Genomic DNA, 19108 nt, shown 5'->3' on the forward strand with positions numbered 1-19108 from the left:
AGCCGTTCCCTTCTCCAGGGGATCTTCCCAACCCAAGGATCACACCCAGGTCTCCTGCATTGCAGATGGATTCTTTACCAGCTGAGCCACAACGTAAATATAAAATGAATGTGGTAGTTATATATTAATTTTAAAATATGAAACGTGAGTATAAAAACACTAGCATAACTAACACAGTCATTTTTAGTAAAAATGATAAATGTTGGAAGAGGTAAGCAAGAGAATACAACCACCAGATGACCCATAAGCAGTACCTGACCAATGGATGGGAGGCTCTTGAGCTCACTCACCTTAGAGTGTACACTCTGCCTATCATTCCCACAGCGGTAGCTGTTCTAAGGGTAGAGCCTTGAGAGGGTAAGGTGCTGCTGCTGAAACCATCTATAATGTACATATGATTGAACCCTGTTCAGACCTCTAGGACTCTGGTGGTCAAGTGTAGAGGTCTACTTGTCTGGCAGCTGCACAAGACAAGTCTTGTACATATAAGACTACTTATTAAACCTGCCGCCTACCAATCTGGAGTGATCTGCTCCTTCCTTTGCTCTGTCCTTGCCCCGAGTGACTATGGGGCCACTTTGCAGACCAACAGTGAAATGACTACCTTTGTTTTCCCTCTCATTTATAAAAATAGTCATTTTTTTTTTTTTACCATACTAAAGAAATAAAAATTTTAAAGCAGGTCTGTATATTTTCTTTCTGTGTTATTAAATGACTTTGTATATGACTGGCAACTCATTTTGAATAAACTCATATTTTTAAAGCATGGATTACATTATTATTTTATGTGCTAGTATACTTACTGCTAAATGAAGTAAAAGCCAAAACAAAAAAAATACACCTTTTTCCCTGACCAAAAGTAACTCATAATCTGGTTGGGAAGACATACAAACAAATAATCAGGACATATTCTCTTAAATTTTAAAATTGTAGACTACACAATAGCTTAACAATTAAATTAGGCTAAGGCTGAATGGATATGAGAGTTGGACCATAAAGAAGGTTGAGCACTCAAGAATTGATGCGTTCAAACTGTGGTGCTGGAGAAGACCCTTGACAGTCCCTTGGACTGCAAGGAGATCAAACCAATCAATCCTAAAGGAAGTCAACTCTGAATATTCATTGAAAGGACTGGTGCTAAAGCTGAAGCTCCAATACTTTGGCCACCTGATGCAAAGAATTGATTCACTGGAAAAGACACTGATGCTGGGAAAGAGTGAAGGTAGGAGGAGAAGGGGACAACAGAGGATTAGATGGTTGGATGGCATCATCAACACAACAGACATGAGTTTGAGCAAACTCTGGGAGATAGGGAAGGACAGGGAAGCCTGGCATGATGCAGCCCATGGGGTTTCAGAGTCAGACATGACTTAGCAGCTGAACAACAACAACAAAAAGGCTGGCATGGAGGTCTGAGATGACTTCATAAAGGAAATGCAATTTGGTCTGGGCTAGGATGAAGGGGTCTTTAATCACATATTCTGAGAAACAAATTTATTTTAGAATACCTTCTATAAAGTCACTGAGCTATACTAAATTAGTTCTCAGTTGCTGGAGTGGGAAGTAGGAGTGGAAAATATTTAGGGGAATTAAGAGGACAGAAATGAGGCTAGAAAGATAAATGGAGATCCACTGGGGAGTATTTTGATAGTGTTTCCAGCAAGTTAATGTGTTCAGTTCAGTCACTCAGTTGTGTCCGACTCTTTGTGGCCCCATGGACTGCAGCACACCAGGCTTCCTTGTTCATCACCAATGCCTGGAGTTTGCTCAAACTCATGTCATTGAGTCAGTAATACCATCCATCTCATCCTCTGTTGTCCCCTTCTCCTCCTGCCTTCAGTCTTTCCCAGCACCAGGGTCTTTACCAATGAGTCAGTTCTTCGCATCAGGTGGCCAAAGTATTGGGAGTTTCAGCTTCATATACAACCCATAATTCAGCAGATCTTTATTTTTAACTTCTACCTCCAAATCCCCAATAAGGTCATGGACCAAACTGTAAGAAACAATGCTTTGGTATCTCATCTCAAGTTTTATTTTATCTAGTTAAGAAAGTGGAGGGTTTTTGGTAGTTTAAAAAAGTGCCATTGGAAATATGTTATTTGGCATCTGTTGTTTGGACTTTATGGTAAGGATACTGTGATTTTTTTCTTATTTGAATGACTGTGATATACTTTATTGATTTTTAGTATGAAACCCTGCTTAAATTTCTGAGATAAACTCTACATGCTCATTGCAGAATATTCTCCCAATATATTCACTAAGCATATATTTGTAAAACTGAGCTGCAATCATTTAATTAATTTTAATTATGCAAAATTCTCAAATACTTTAAAATGTGGAGAAAACAGTACAATGAACCCTCATTGTATTAATTACCCTGTCTCAATTGTTACAAACCTATAGCCAATCTTATTTCATCTATACTTGCATACCTACTCTTACTGCAAGATCTCTTTGAAGCAAATTCTAATAATCATCTAATTTCATCTGTAAAAATTTCAGTATGTATAGCTAAGATAAAGATTCCTCTTAATATAACTATATCTCAATCCATTACTATAAATAATATCTATTAATTAATATCATCAAATATCCAGTCAGTGTTCAATATTCCTATGGTCCCAACTTATTTTAACAGAAAATCAAGATCTAAATTAGTCCATACATTACAATGAGGTCTTGTTCTCTTTGCTTTTTTATTTTATTTTATAGGTTCCCACTTTTCCTTTTTTCTAAGTTAGATTTATTGAGGTATGATTTGCTTACAATAAAAGTCAGTCTATTTAAATGAGCATTTCTAGGAATTGTGACAAACTCCAATATCATGTAACTACCACTACAATCAAGCTATAGGATATTTCCATCACCACCAAAATTTCCCCTGTGTTCCTTTATGGTAAATCCAGTCCCCTCAATAATTCCCAGAAACCATTCATCTGACTTCTGTCCCTTGATTTTTACTTTCCCATAATGTTGAATGAATGAAATCATACAGTATGATGTTTTTTGAGTCTGCTTTCTTTCACTCAGTGTAATACATTTGAGATTCATTTATGTTGCTGTGTGTATCAATATATACAACTGAATATTCAGTTCCTTTTTATTGCTGAAAAGTACTATATAGAATGGAATTCCCTAGCCGATGAATTTTCATGTACAGATTTTTATAGAAACCAAAGTTTTCATTTCTCCATTGTAAATAGCAATTACTGAGTTACATAGAGAATGTTTATTTTTTAAGAAACTGTCAAACTGGTTTCCAAATGGTTGTGTAGTTTTACATTCCCTTTAGTAGAATGTATGATTTTCCAATTGTTCTACATCTTCATTAGAATTTGGTACTGTTCAGTTTTCTTTTTTTTAAGGCATTCTAACAGATGTACAACAGTATCTCATTGTTGTTTTAACTAGCTAGTTATCTTTTTCACTACATGAAATAAAATTTACTAGAAAAAAATTTGACCCACAAAAGTAGTTTTATCACACATTCTAGATTTTCCTTTTTGTGAGAAATCACTGAACATACTTCCCCATTCTCTACATTTTCTTTAAAATGGTAGATATATTAAGTGGCTTGACTAGATCAAGGTTCCATTTATTTTTTATGTTTTGTAAAACTACTTCATTGGTGGTGTTTTATAGTCCATACACCAAATCAAGGAATATATCAGTGTTTACTAGGGGCATGTAAAAAGGACTCAAGAACCAACTGGCATAAACTTCCACTGGTAAAAATAGATAATTTGAACATACACAAGATTAATGCCTATAATGGATTGAAATACTTCAAATATACTTAAATCTATGCATTCATAATGATAAAATATACCTACTAATATATTTTGCAGTATGCAGCAGGAAGCCATTATTTTAAAAACTGTTAAAAATCTGAAAAGAATAATATACTTATTTTGTTTTTTATGTATGAACTGTTTCTAAATAAACAAATAGTTAATGAAGGAACATTCTTCTTATTGAAATATTTGCGTTAATAAATGAAGAAGGAATGACCAAATTATGCTACACCTTTTATGACTTCCAATGCTGCTAATATCATGTAAAGAGATAAAAGAACACATACAGGGCTAGAGTTTTTAAAAAAGGCATTAATAGCTTCATTTACACCATATTAACATATAATTCTAACAAGCCTACAAGTAAAAGAAAGTACAAATGCATACACACACACACATACACAAACACACACATAAAATTCACAAAATGATACTTAATGGCATTTGGGTTCATTCAGTGTAAAAATAATAATCTCACATATTAGAGAAAAAAAGCTGAAGTCATAATAAATATTCAAACTCCAAGCTTAAGTTATCAAATGAATATAATTTTATTTTTGGTATATATATGTTGCTGCTGCTGCTGCTGCTAAGTCACTTCAGTTGTGCCCGACTCTGTGCGACCCCATAGACAGCAGCCCACCAGGGTCCGCCGTCCCTGGGATTCTCCAGGCAAGAACACTGGAGTGGGTTGCCATTTCCTTCTCCAATGCATGAAAGGGAAAAGTGAAAGGGAAGTCACTCAGTCGTGTCCGACTCTTAGCGATCCCATGGACTGCAGCCTACCAGGCTCCTCCGTCCATGGGATTTTCCAGGCAAGAGTACTGGAGTGGGTTGCCATTGCCTTCTCCGATATATATGTTAGCTCAGTGGTAAAGAATCCACCTGCCAATATAGGAGACGCAAGTTCAGTCCCTGGGTTGGTAAGACCCTCTGGAGAAGGAAACAGCAACTCGCTTCTGTATTCTTGCCTGGGAAATCCCACGGACAGAGGAGACTAGCAGACTATAATCCATGAGGTCACAAAAGAATCAGACACAACTTAGCGAATAAACAACAATATACTATAGAAAAGAATTCAGAAATGTGTAATATCAGAATCTACTTTGGGGTACTCAAAAATTTAATGTTACTCATTTAACACATTTATATTTTGGAATACATCATTCATGTCTGACTCCTTGTGACCCCATAGACTGGAGTCTAGCAGGGTCCTCTGTCCATGGGATTTTCCAGGCAAAAATACTCGAGTGAGTTGCCATTTCCTACTCTAGGGGATCTTGTGTGGATTGAACCCGTGTCTCCTGTGTCTCCTGCGTTGCAGCAGATTCTTTACCACTAAGCCACCCGGAAGCTCATTCTTTCCCTAGGAGGCTGATTAAGTAATGATACTAATTCAGACAGATGAGCTTCCCAGTTGGTGCTAGTGATAAAGAACCTGACTCCCATTGCAGGAGACATAAGAGACATGGGTTTGATCCCTAGGTCAGGAAGATCCTCTGGAGAACAGCAATGGTAACCCACTCCAATACTGTTGCCTCGAAAATCCCATGAACAGAGGAGCCTGGTAGGCTCCAGTCCATGCGGTCACAGAGATACAACCAAAGTGTATACGGATACGGCTGAAGCGACTTAGCATGCATACATATAGGAAGGATGTTTTATATATTTCCTACTTCAAGGAATCTCACATTGCCCTATATATTTTTTTTTTTTAATGCTCAAGTTACACGTGAGAAAACTAAGGCTCAGAGAGCTTATATATTTTCCCTAGCATCACAAAGTGATTCCAACCAAGGAGATTCATGCTAGAATAAGGAAGTAAGTAAGTGAAACTCGCTTAGTCGTGTCCGACTCTTTGCGACCCCATGGACTACACAGTCCATGAATTCTCCAGGCCAGAATACCAGAGTGGGTAGCCGTTCCCTTCTCCAGGGGATCATCCCACAGCAGGGATCAAACCCAAGTCTCCCGCATTGTGGATGGATTCTTTACCAGCTGAGCTACAAAGAAAGCCCAGGAATACTAGAGTGGGTAGCCTATCCCTTCTCTAGCGGATCTTCCCCACCCAGGAATCAAACTGGGGTCTCCTGCATTGCAGGCGGATTCTTGACCAGACCAACAAAGCTATCAGGGAAGCCAATGCTAGACTACCCCTTTAAAAATTTAAAGTGTTTTCTTCCTTCAAGTTTGAATATAAAACTTCATTATTTGTTTTTCTCTTTTTATTTTTGTAGATGCAGAGAAAAATCACCACTTACTTTCCTGATTCCAAACCTAGATAAGTCTATATCCTACTTTTCTCATCAGCGGGTTCTCAGTTCAGTTGAGTCTCTCAGTTGTGTCCAACTCTTTGTGACCCCATGAATCGCAGCATGCCAGGCTTCCCTGTCTATCACCAACTGCTGGAGTTTACCCAAACTCATGTCCATTGTGTTGGTGATGACATCCAGCCATTTCATCCTCTGTTGTCCCCTTCTCCTCCTGCCCCCAATCCTTCCCAGCATCAGGGTCTTTTCCAATGAGTCAACTCTTCGCATGAGGTGGCCAAAGTATTGGAGCTTCAGCTTTAACATCAGTCCTTCCAATGAACACCCAAGAATGATCTCCTTTAGGATGGACTGGTTGGATCTCCTTGCAGTCCAAGAGACTCTCAAGAGTCTTCTCCAACACCACAGTTCAAAAGCATCGATTCTTTGGAGCTCAGCTTTCCTTACAGAACAACTCTCACATCCATACATGACTACTGGAAAAACCATGCCTTGACTAGATGGACCTTTGTTGGCAAAGTAATGTCTCTGCTTTTTAATATGCTATCTAAGTTGGTCATAGTTTTCCTTCCAAGGAGTAAGAGTCTTTTAATTTCATGGCTGCAGTCACCATCTGCAGTGATTTTGGAGCCCCCAAAAAATAAAGTCTGACACTGTTTCCACTGTTTCCCCATCTATTTCCCATGAAGTGATGGGACCAGATGCCATGATTTTAGTTTTCTGAATGTTGAGTTTTAAGCCAACTTTTTCACTCTCTTCTTTCACTTTCATCAAGAGGTTTTTTAGTTCTTTTTCACTTTCTGCCATAAGGGTTGTGTCATCTGCATATCTGGGGTTATTGATATTTCTCCCGGCAATCTTGATTCCAGCTTGTGCTTCTTCCAGCCCAGCGTTTCTCATGATGTACTCTTCATATAAGTTTAATAAGTAGGGGAACAATATACAGCCTTGGAACCAGTCTGTTGTTCCATGTCCAGTTTTAACTGTTGCTTCCTGACCTGAATACAGGTTTCTCAAGAGGCAGGTCAGGTGGTCTGGTATTCCCATCTCTTTAAGAATTTTCCACAGTTTGTTGTGATCCACATAGTCAAAGGCTTTGGCATAGTCAATAAAACAGAAATAGATGTTTTTCTGGAACTCTCCTGCTTTTTCAGTGATCCAACAGATGTTGGCAATTTGATCTCTGGTTCCTCTGCCTTTTCTAAAACCAGCTTGAACATCTGGAAGTTCATGGTTCACGTATTGCTGAAGCCTGGCTTGGAGAATTTTGAGCTTTACTTTACTAGCACATGAGAAAACTGCAATTGTGCAGTAGTTTGAGCAATCTTTGGCATTCCCTTTCTTTGGGATTGGAATAAAAACTGACCTTTTCCAGTCCTGTGGCCTCGCTGAGTTTTCCAAATATTCTGGCATATTGAGTGCAGCACTTTCACAGCATCATCATTCAGGATTTGAAATAGCTCAACTGGAATTCCATCACCTCCACTAGCTTTGTTCGTAGTGTTGCTTCCTAAGGCCCACTTGACTTCACATTCCAGGATGTCTGGCTCTAGGTGAGTGATCACACCATCGTGATTATCTGGGTCATGAAGATCTTTTTTGTTTAGTTCTTCTGTGTATTCTTGCCACCTCTTCTTAATATCTTCTGCTTCTTTTAGGTCCATACCATTTCTGTCCTTTATCGAACCCATCTTTGCATGAAATGTTCCCTTGGTATCTTCAATTTTCTTGAGGAGATCTCTAGTCTTTCCCATTCTGTTATTTTCCTCTATTTCTTTGCATTGATTGCTGATCAATGGGTTCTACAGAAGCTTTATTGGTATCATGCCATTTAAATCAGGGAATTTAGTATAGAGTTTAAAACTCCCTAATATTGAAGTCTACCAATGAAGATTTCTTTTTCATAAACTGTCAAATTAATTAATTGATTAATTGTGGTAATTATTTTTCTAAAATATCTTTGGGCTGCTCAATTCTTAAAATATTTATAATTTGTAAACTGAAATATAATAATTTCAAAATAAACAAAAAAAGAAAATATGTTCATATATATAACAGTGAAGATCCTTAAGAGCACCTTTTTTGTTTATTAGTAGCTTCATGAAACAAGATTTACATAACTGCTTTATCTTCCTCATTAAACTGCAATCCTACCTTCTAAAAATTTGTAAGAACAGCAAAATTTCAAATTTGCATTCCTGACAGGTGAAGGATGCGTTAATATCAAAATAAAACTAAGGATTTATTTTTATTTTTAACACCATTACATGTGTCATATGTTTAAATTTTATCAGTTGCTTCATAGACAAAAACCCCACAAACTCAGATTTTCAGGCATACTAATTACATTGGACCCTGCAAGGTGAGAGCTCCTCCTGCTGGCTTTAAATAAAAGTTATCTAGTCCATACCAGAGTGCAAAAATACTGTAAATTAAGAGAGGAAAAGAACACCATCTCAATATTAATTTCAGTAAAACTCAATACTCTTTTATTTTTAATTTAATAGAAATATTTTAAATAGGTAAGATTAACAACAGTGATTTGTTTAGTGGTTACACGTGAAAATATAATTATTTATTCACATCAAAATAAATGAGAAATTGGATAAACTAACAATACATAAAAGTAGTAGGTTGGTGGTATCAAACTAAAGTTTTAAAATGTTTATTTCATTTAATAAGCAACATAATGCATAGAATATGTTAAACTATGCACAATTTCCCTATCAACTTTCAGAAATAAATCTCTAGCATATCTTTCTCTGAAAATATCTCTTAATTTATTAGTGCTCCCTTTACTCATTCTTTGGAAGTTATAAGAAAATGTTATTGTAGTTAAAATAAGATATCAAATGACAAAGACAAGGTTGATACCACTGGATTAAATGTGAGAGTAATAAGTATCCAACATTAAGAAGCTCAATGTTAATTTCTTTCCTTTGAATAATTTATTGAGTCTTTATATCCCTTTCAGTAAATTTAAGATATATTAATTTAAAAACATTCAGAAAGATGGTAATGATGACCCTATATGCAAGACAGCAAAAGAGACACAGATGTAAAGAACAGTCTTTTGGACTCGGTGGCAAAAGCTGAGGGTGGGATGATTTGAGAGAATAGCATTGAAACATGTATATTATCATATGTGAAATAGATCGCCAGTCTAGGTTCGATGCATGAGACAGGGTGCTCAGGGCTGGTGCACTGGGATGACCCTGAGGGATGGAATGGGAGGGAGGTGGAAGGGGGGTTCAGGATGGGGAATACATGTACACCCACGGCTGATTCATGTCAATATATGGCAAAAACCACTACAATATTGTAATTAGCCCCCAATTAAAATAAATTAATTTTAAAAAGCTATTTTTTTAAATAATTAGCATATATGTTTACAGTATACAATGGAAGACTATCTTCATTCCAACTGCATAATAAAAAATGACGAGATTTTATTTAATACAGCATTTTGAAAAATTAAACAATAAGAGATCAATCAACCCACTAAGAAAGTAGTTATTCTTTTAGGATAGGTTTGCTATAAAAATTCAAGTTAATTGCATGTGAATCGAGTCCAAAGATTTATCAATATTTTTAAACATTCAGACAGCAGCAAACACTGGTTTAGAATTTTCTCCAACAGACTTCTTACAAAGAAGGGCAAGAGCCTTTATTTTAGAAATAAGACCCAGAAAGATAAAGTCACTTAGTAACAAGTTAGTAGAGATTTTAGTTAGTTCCATGTTCCATTGACTGCAACACACTTACCACCTCCCATAATGTAGGTAAAATAAGGGAACACTTCTGACATCATGACCAGATATAAAACAATCACAGAATAATTTGGATTATAGGCACAGATATATAAGAACATAGGTATCTATATCTATTAATATCCACCTATGTATAAACAGCAGTAGTCTACTCAATATCAACCTGTTTAAATCCTATTTTAAACTGGCATTTAGGTTACCATATTAACTAATGTTTTGACACAACTGCATGTGTTTGATTGGCAAAAATCAGTTTTAACTTTCAGATACTATGGGTTTTTACACTCACAGAGAGTCAGAATCAATATTTAATTTCTAAAAATAAATCAAACACAGATTACTTTAAGTAAACATAGGATTATTATGTTTACCCCTTAGTATGTCCCTCTGAATACTGACATTTTCCAAGGAGACTCATTCCTTCTTAAATATATTAACAAAGTACTTTTATTTAGAAACTGAGATCAATACTTGTTCATTAAGTATGCTTACAGCATTTTGTTTTGTCACAGTTTTACTATTTTTCTTGTTGCTTTTTCATTTTTAATACAGGTGCTGTTCATGGTTACTTTGTCTACCCTAGGTGAGAGTTTGGAAATCCTACTTGAAAGATAAGGTAATATGACCACAGAGACTTTAAATAGCTTTCTCAAGATTAGAGAATAAAATCAGTCTAGAACAAGTGAACTCACAACCTTCAGCTTTCTACTCTAATAGAAAATAATCTTTTTTTTTTTCTTTTTCAGAAAGCAGGTTCAAACTTCTGTCTCTGTCCCTTCTTGAAAACAAATCAGTGTTTTTTAGTTCTGATGGAAAAATAAGCTATAATAACCAGAAACTGCTTTCCTTAATTATCACCTTAAACGCAGAAAAGCGGGGTTGGGGGGAGTGGAATTCAAGCTAGTTTGCTTTTTAGAAGGCAAGTTATACCAATGAGTAAGAACTGTCACTGAAAAACTTATCCAAATAATGAATGGTAAAAAGTTGACTAAAAATATAGCAAGTAATGTCCATCCTCACTTCCACACCCTCTTAGTTTACTCAAAAGAAACCTTATATGGTTATCCTGCTTGACATAGACTTATATGCTTCAGTCCCATAATCATTTCTAAAGTCTGCCATTAGACAGGAAGGCTTACCACAGAAACTGAAGGAGAACCAGGGGTGGATCTAAACCCATCACAAACTCACTGAGTGATATTGGCCTCTGGGCTCCTGAACAAGGTCTTTAAGACTTATCAATGAGTCACTCAAGTCATGCTTTCCCCATAAATTGTTCAATTATCTACCAGCTTAAAAAAAATAAAGGAAATTTTGTATGTTACAAATGAATAGCAATACATAATACTTTCATTTTGACATCCTCAACTCTTTGACCTACAAAGAAACTAAGTATTGAACACTTCATTTAGTAGAAGTATTACTTTCATCTGCTTCAAAGTTTTAATAGGTAGAAGAGACTAGTTGGCTTTAGTCTTACATTTTCTAATCTTATATTTCATAAACATGATTTTTTTCATCACTCACAGAAACTCACAACATAAACTCACTCAAAAACTCCACTTAGCTCAAATCACTGCACTTTCTCCCCATCACTTACACAGTATCAGAGAGGCTTTTTGTGTTTCTAGTTCATTCCTTTCTCACACTTCTCACTTGTTTTCCATGGCTTGAACATTTTCCCTTTTTTTTTTAATTAAAGTCAAGGTCTGAAAGGACCCTAAATCTTTGTTTTTATAGCTCTGGTAAAAGAGAGTATGACTACTTATTTGGAAGTCTTATCTACAACGTAATGTACATATCAACGCAAAACCATTTCTATATAATGGAAGAAAAGTCTAAAAAACCTATTGAAACCCTTACCTTAAAACCAAAGTGGATCTGCATTGAGAAGGAAAAAATGATTTTTACTAGACTGTAAGAAAAACTTGAGTGAAAAAGAATCTTTTCTTTTTTCCTCAAAAATGGAAAGAAAAAAAAAATTTTATAGATTTGTTTTCTTCTTCCATTACACTTACATAGACATGATAGAAAGTTTTTACTTCCTTCTTTAGGACATGATAGTTAAAATATTTTACTTGATTTTATATGAATATATTTTAATATTATTTCAACAAACATTAATTGAGTTTCTGCAATATTTAGACTCTATATTAACAAATGGAGGGTATAGAAAGTTTATAAGATACAATGTCTACCCTAAAGGAGTATCTGGTGTTATTTTTTCACTCCAGCTGTTAGATTTTTGTGTCAACTCGCATGACATAGTTTATTCAAACATGTAAATAGTAAAACAGATTAAAATGCCCTTATTCAGAAGGTGCAGAAGAGGAAAGGCTGAAGCTACTTACTAGAATGTACAGAATTAATTTGCTTTTCTAAAAGGGCAGACACCAAATAGTACATCAACATCACCATCAAAACTGTCAGTAAATGGACCACTTATCTCAGTTTCTAAAGAAGTGCTAAGAATGAACAGACTGTAGAAAAGAATCCCAATAGACAACAGGAAGAGAAATAACAATTTCCTACCTGAACGGTACTCTTCTCCAAAGTAGTACCAAATACAGGAAATATCTGCTAAATTTGTCAGGAGAGACATACTGTTTTACTTAGAGTGGGATATTTTAAAAGTTAAACATCAGAAGTAAACATGTCCTAATCTAAGTTTTAATCATCAGAAATAAAAAAAAAAAAAGTACCAAGTAAAAACAATAATTGTATTGTCAAATTTTCAAATATAAACTTTTAAAGGACAGCATTCTCATCTTTGTCCAACGAAATTATAGCCAAATAAAGAAGGCTTCCCTGCTTGCTCTGCTGGTAAAGGATCCGCCTGCAATGCAGGAGACTCTGGTTCGATTTCTGGGTCGGGAAGATCCCTGGAGAAGAGAACGGCTACCCACTCCAGTATTCTGGCCTGGAGAATTCCACAGACTGTATAGTTCATGGGGTTGCAAAGAGTCAAACACGACTGATTGCCTTTCACTAAAGATATATTAATTTACAAGTTAGTTCTGCCCACATAATACAAGCTCCTAAAAGGAAGGATCTGTGTATGTATGTTATACACAAATATACACATTTGTTGAATAAAATAAGTGAATGAATGAACACACGAATGAGGGTGGGCAAGAAACTCATATCCCCGGTAAAAATACTCTTAATTAAATACTGAAATAGCAGTGCAGGATTAGTGGGAAGGCAGGCACTGCAGGAAATTTAACAGCTATTGAACTTCAGTTCGTATTGGGGAAGGTCAAAGGTTATCAAATATGATCTCTCCCAGATGTGGTTAAGGGACAAAATGAGTAGGTGTTTGTATGGAGCACAGAATGTATTGTGAGAAGATGTTTGCTCTACTTTTCGGTGTCCCTGCTCTGCTCTACCTGACCCCTACGTTTCATCACAGAGTGCCCTCAGGCTGCACTCTGAATCCAAACCCTTGCATATATATCCATCTCTGACATTACAGTGTTCAAATCAGCCTCCTCCATCTGCTGCCCCACTGAAAGCATTTATCATAGTAAGAAAACACCTTAACTAAAACAGCACATAGATGTGCTTGTGTTAGTTGCTCAGTCGTGTCCGACTCTTTGCGACCCCATGGACTGTAGCCCACCAGGCTTCTCTGTCCATGAGATTCTCCAGGCAAGAATACTGGAGTGGATTGCTGTACCCTTCTCCAGAGGAACTGTTCGACCCAAGGATCAGACCCTGGTCTTCTGCATTGCAGGCAGATTCTTTATTATTTGAGCTACAAGGAAGTCCTTACAGATGTGCTTAGAATACTCATTCCCCCTTATCCCTTCCTGCCCTACTTATTTATTTATTCATTTTAAATTTGACCTGATTACAGCACCCTTTGGTGAGAGTAACTTGGGTTTTCCTTCATGGTATATCTAAAATCACACTACATAAGCAGTTCCTCAAGGAAATATTCTGAAAGAGAATTTCTAAAACCCCAGTTTCTATCACTTCCAAAGATATTACTCCCTGTTTAGAATGTATCTTCTATCTACTTCCTGGGTTCTATACCTGGCTCTACTATTGTGTACTTTTGTAAACTTGGTTAAGTAAAGATTCTTATTCTACCAATTGCTGGAAGTTACTCTGCCTTAAATCAAGCAAGTAATTCGCTAAGCCTTAGAATCTGACTCTCAACACACTCTAATCTTGTTAGCTACTCTACTAGGATGGGATGTAAAAAAAAAGACAAAGTAAAACAAAAGTTGGCTCATTGTTTCATGGGTGATGATTGTCTCTCCTTTGCCCTTTGAATTTACCTTATTGGTTGATCTACTCAAAGAGTCTTCAAAAGGGATGTAAGACAATGATTTTTTTTCTTAGGTTTCCCCAACCCTGTCTCCCGCTCATCCCAAAAATATCACTCTAGCTTCTTTTGTCTCTAAAAATGGTACAACTAAATTGTCAATATTGAAGACTCCTGTCTAAATCAGCTAAATTGTTTATGAACAATAACATTTCACAGTCAGTTGCTTACAAAACGTGGTTGTCAGGTCATGAAACTTGATAATCTGTTCATATAATGACATATATTCTGGGGATATGCTACAAAAGGATAATTTGAATAAAAATGCAATTTTAACTCTATTATCATAATTTCAACATCCTTGACTGCCTAAAGAATGTGTGTTGTCTTCTGAATCATAAATTAAACTGTACTGAGGATTTTGTTAACTAACATTGCCTGTGGAACAGATTAGTCTATAACAAGAGAAATGGACAGTAAAAAGGTAAAGACAAAATATTAAGAAAACCAGTTGTCATATATTTACAAATTAAACAGATATTTAACATAATTACTTGATAAATAAATTATGAGAATTATGTAGGACAACTTCCTGCTAGAAACTATTGAGGAAATAACAGACCAAATGTGGTGCCAGATTTAGAGGCTCATGAATGAACTGCAAGACAACTGATCTTCTGTGGCATATTTCTGTACTGTAGAGGAGTCAGGGTGAGGAATGGTTCATAAATGAAACATTTACAAATGTAACCCATACCAAGAGCAGCATGGCTTCAGTATATAGAAAAGAATGGCAAATGGAAGCTTGATTGTTAGCAGAAAAAATAAAAGAAAAAAAAACCCAAAAACTGGCATTGTAAACATTACCCTGTCAGGAGGCAAATCATTAAGTGCCATTGTTATAGTGTTTATCAACAGGATCCTGTGCAGTAAAGTAAATGCAATAGAAATGGTAATGAAATTTTAACATTTAGGCAAATGGAGACTACTTTATTCAACATAGGTTTCCCAAATATAATTAAGCAAAAGAAAGCATGCTTTCATAAGACATCTATCAGTTTCAATTTATTGTTTACCCAAGACACAAACTAAGAAATGTAAAATGTTGAGAAACTCTTAGTGAATTCATCAGAAACCAAGGACCATCTTCAGCACTCATGGCTGAGAAGCTCAATTTTTATTATTCTGAGTGATCATAGTTTAGAAGACTAAATCCTGCTAATCAGACATACAGGAGACTAATTTATAAACGAGATGGACTATTTATTCACTAATGATTTGCCTCCTCAGGGAATCTCCATCTCTGCAGGTAAATATATCTAGAGACCAAATTATAGATCAAAGATTCCTTGGAAAGTACTAAATTATCAGAAAAGAGTAACCACGTTTTACTTTTTTAAATACGTTTATTTCAACTTAGAAAATCAAAAAAAATTTATCTACCCATTATAAAGCTCTTGAATGGTGTTGAAAAACAAACAAAAACAACAAAAAGTTTTCTACTTAGTTTCTCATATACTACATCTTTAGCATTTTGAACACTATATACAGCATATATAGTTTCCCTAGTTCAGTTCAGTCGCTCAACTGATCCAACACTGTGACCCCATGGACTGCAACACGCTAGGCTTCCCTGTCCATCACCAACTCCCAGAGCTTGCTCAAACTCAGGTCCATGGCGTTGGCATGCCATCCAACCATCTCATTCTCTGTTGTCCCCTTCTCCTACTGCCTTCAATCTTGCCCAGCATCATGGTCTTTTCAAATGAGTCAGTTCTTTGCATCAGGTGGCCAAACTTTAGAGTTTCAGCTTCAGCATCAGTCCTTCCAATGAGTATTCAGGACAGAATTTCTTTAGGATTGACTGGTTTCATCTCCTTGCAGTCCAAAGGACGCTTAAGAGTATTCTCCAACACCACAGTTAAAAACCATCAATTCTTCAGCATTCAACCTTCTTTATGGTCCAACTCTCATATTCATACATGACTACTGGAAAAAACATAGCTTTGACTAGACAGACCTTTGTTAGCAAAGTAATATCTCTGCTTTTTAATATGCTGTCTAGGTTGGTCATAGCTTTTCTGCCAAGAAGCAAGCGTCTTTTAATTTCATGGCTGCAGTCACCATCTCCAGTGATTTTAGAGCCCAAGAAACTAAAGTCTCTCAGTGTTCCCATTGTTTCCCCATCTTCTTGGCATGAAGTCATGAACCCAGATGACATGATCTTTGTTTTTTGAATGCTGAGTTTTAAGACAACTTTTTCACTCTCCTCTTTCACTTTCATCAAGAGACTCTTTAATTTCTCTTTGCTTTCTATCATAAGATTGGTGTCATCTGAATATCTGAGGTAATTGATATTTCTTCCAGCTGTCTTGATCCCAGCTTGGGCTTAATCTAGCCCATCATTTGGCATGATGTATTCTGCATATAAGTTAAATAAACAGAGTGACAATATACAGATTTGATATACTCTTTTCCCAATTTGGACGCAGTCTGTTGTTCAATGTAGTTCTAACAGTTGTTTCTTGACCTCCACAAAGGTTTCTCAGGAGACAGGTAAGGTACTGTGGTGTTTCCATCTCTTAAAGAATTTTCCACAGTTTGTTGTGATCCACACAGTCAAAGACCCTGGTGCAGTCAACAAAGCAGAAGTAGATATTTTTCTGGAGCTCTCTTGCTTTTTCTATGACACAACGGATGTCAGCAATTTGATCTCTGGTTCCTCTGCCTTTTCTAAAACCAGCTTGAATATCTGGAAGTTCATGGTTCATGTACTGCTGAAGCCTGGCTTGGAGAATTTTGAGCATTACCTTGCTAGCATGTGAGATGAGTGCAACTGTGCAGTAGTTTGAACATTCTTTGGAATTTCATTTCTTTCAGATTGGAATGATAACTGACTTTTCCAGTCTTGTGGCTACTGCTGAGTTTTCCAAATTTGCTGGCATATTGAGTGCAGCACCTTCACAGCACCATCTTTTAGGATTTGAAATAGCTCAACTGGAATTCCATCACCTCCACAGCATCATCTTTTAGGATTTGAAATAGCTCAACTGGAATTCCATTACCTCCACTAGCTTCATTCATAGTGATGCTTCCTAAGGCCCACTTGACTTCACATTCCAGGATGTCCGGCTCTAGGTGAATGATGACACCATCATGGTTATCTGGGTCATGAAGATTTTTTCTTCGTATAGTTCTTCTCTGTATTCTTGCCAGCTCTTCTTAATGTCTTCTGCTTCTGTTAGGTCCCTACCATTTCTGTCCTTTACAGAGCTAATCTTTGCATGAAATGTTCCCTTGGTATGACCTAAATCAAATCCCTTACGATTATACAGTGGAAGTGACAAATAGATTCAAGGGATTAGATCTGATAGAGTGCCTAAAGAATTACAGGCAGAGGTTCATGACATTGTATAGGACGCAGGAATCAAGACCATCCCTAAGAAAAAGTAATGCAAAAAGGCAAAACGTTTGTCTTGAAGAGGCCTTACAAATAGCTGGGAAAAAAAGAGAAGCTAAAGGCAAAGAAGAAAAGGAAAGACATGCCCATTTGAATGCAGAGTTCCAAAGAATAGCAAGGAGAGATAAGAAAGCCTTCCTCAGTGATCAATGCAAAGAAAATGGAGGAAAACAATAGAATGGGAAAGACCAGTGATCTCTTCAAGAAAATTAGTGATACAAAGGAAATATTTCATGCAAAGATGGGCAAAATAAAGGACAGAAATGGTATGGGCCTAACAGAGGCAGAAGATATTAAAAAGAGATGGCAAAAATACACAGAAAAACTACACAACAAAGATCTTCAGGACCCAGGTAACCACAATGGTGTGATCACTTACCTAGAGCCAGACATCCTGGAATGCAAGGTCAAATGGGCCTCAAGAAGCATCACTATGAACAAAGCTAGTGGAGCTGATGGAATAGTTCAGCTATTTTAAGTCCTAAAAGATGATGATGTTAAAGTGCTTCAATCTGATTTCAGTTTGACCATCTGGTGATGTCCATGTGTAGAGTCATCTCTTGTGTTGTTGGTTTGCTATGACTGGTGTGTTCTCTTGGCAAAACTGTTCTCTTGGCAAAATGAAGCAGCCTTTGTCTTGCTTCATTTTTTATTCCAAGGCCAAACCTGCCTGTTACTCCAGGTATCTCTTGACTTCCTTACACTTGCATTCCAGTACCCTATAATGAAACGGACATCTTTTTTGGTGTTAGTTTCCATAGTTATAGCCCATCTAATATTGGCTAAATTTTGGAAGGCCTTATTTTTATTTTTTAAAAGAAAAATTTGTTCTATTTGAAGACCCTTTAATTACAAAACAGCATGTATTTTTTTTTCCAAAAAGATTCTTACAAATGAGTAAAATGACTCCCAGTTACTGATAGGATTTGATATGGTTTCAAAGAAGAAAAGACAATAATATTTGCTGATGACATAGGAAAGAACTTAAAGTTTTAGGCATGATGTCAACAATTATTTGGCCAGATTGTTTCTGTTTTGGGTTTTCCATTATGAAGGTAAGCATACTGCAGTCCTTATTTTTATTGACAAAGAATGAAAAGGGAAGTGTCTGAGCAACTTAATAGTTTTTTTTTTCCTTTCTTAATGACTTAATTTCATCACATAATCCAAAACTACTATATTTTTAAGTAACACACTATTACACATTATTTAAGAATCTGTTCTTTATTGTTTTCTCTATCTTCACACTCTTCAGAGATAACTTATTCATTTGGGAGTTTTAACTATTATTTTAATGCTATCAGTCTATCTACAAAATAGTATCTCCAGCTTTAGACACAAGTCAGAGGACCCTGGTTGGTTTGCAAACTGCCACAGCGGGCAAGGAGAGACAAAAGAATGTGGCAGATCATTTCAAACTGGTAGGTGGTAGATTTCAATAAACAAGGGGGCTTATATGAGGCTTGCCTTGGGCAGCCACTAGATGAAAACAGTCTACACACACCGGACTGAATCATAAAAAGTTTATACAAAGGCCTCAA

At 36.3% G+C, this 19108-nt stretch overlaps 1 protein-coding gene across 6 annotated transcripts in view; it reads right to left on the minus strand.

Annotated features, from left to right (window-relative positions):
• Positions 1-19108, minus strand: part of EPHA6 (EPH receptor A6) — a 946574-nt gene that overhangs the window by 867110 nt on the left and 60356 nt on the right. The gene's annotated exons all lie outside the window — the stretch shown is intronic.

Source organism: Giraffa tippelskirchi, chromosome 2 (assembly GCF_054371585.1).
Source record: "Giraffa tippelskirchi isolate mGirTip1 chromosome 2, T2T-mGirTip1v1.2.pri, whole genome shotgun sequence".
NCBI lineage: Eukaryota > Metazoa > Chordata > Mammalia > Artiodactyla > Giraffidae > Giraffa > Giraffa tippelskirchi.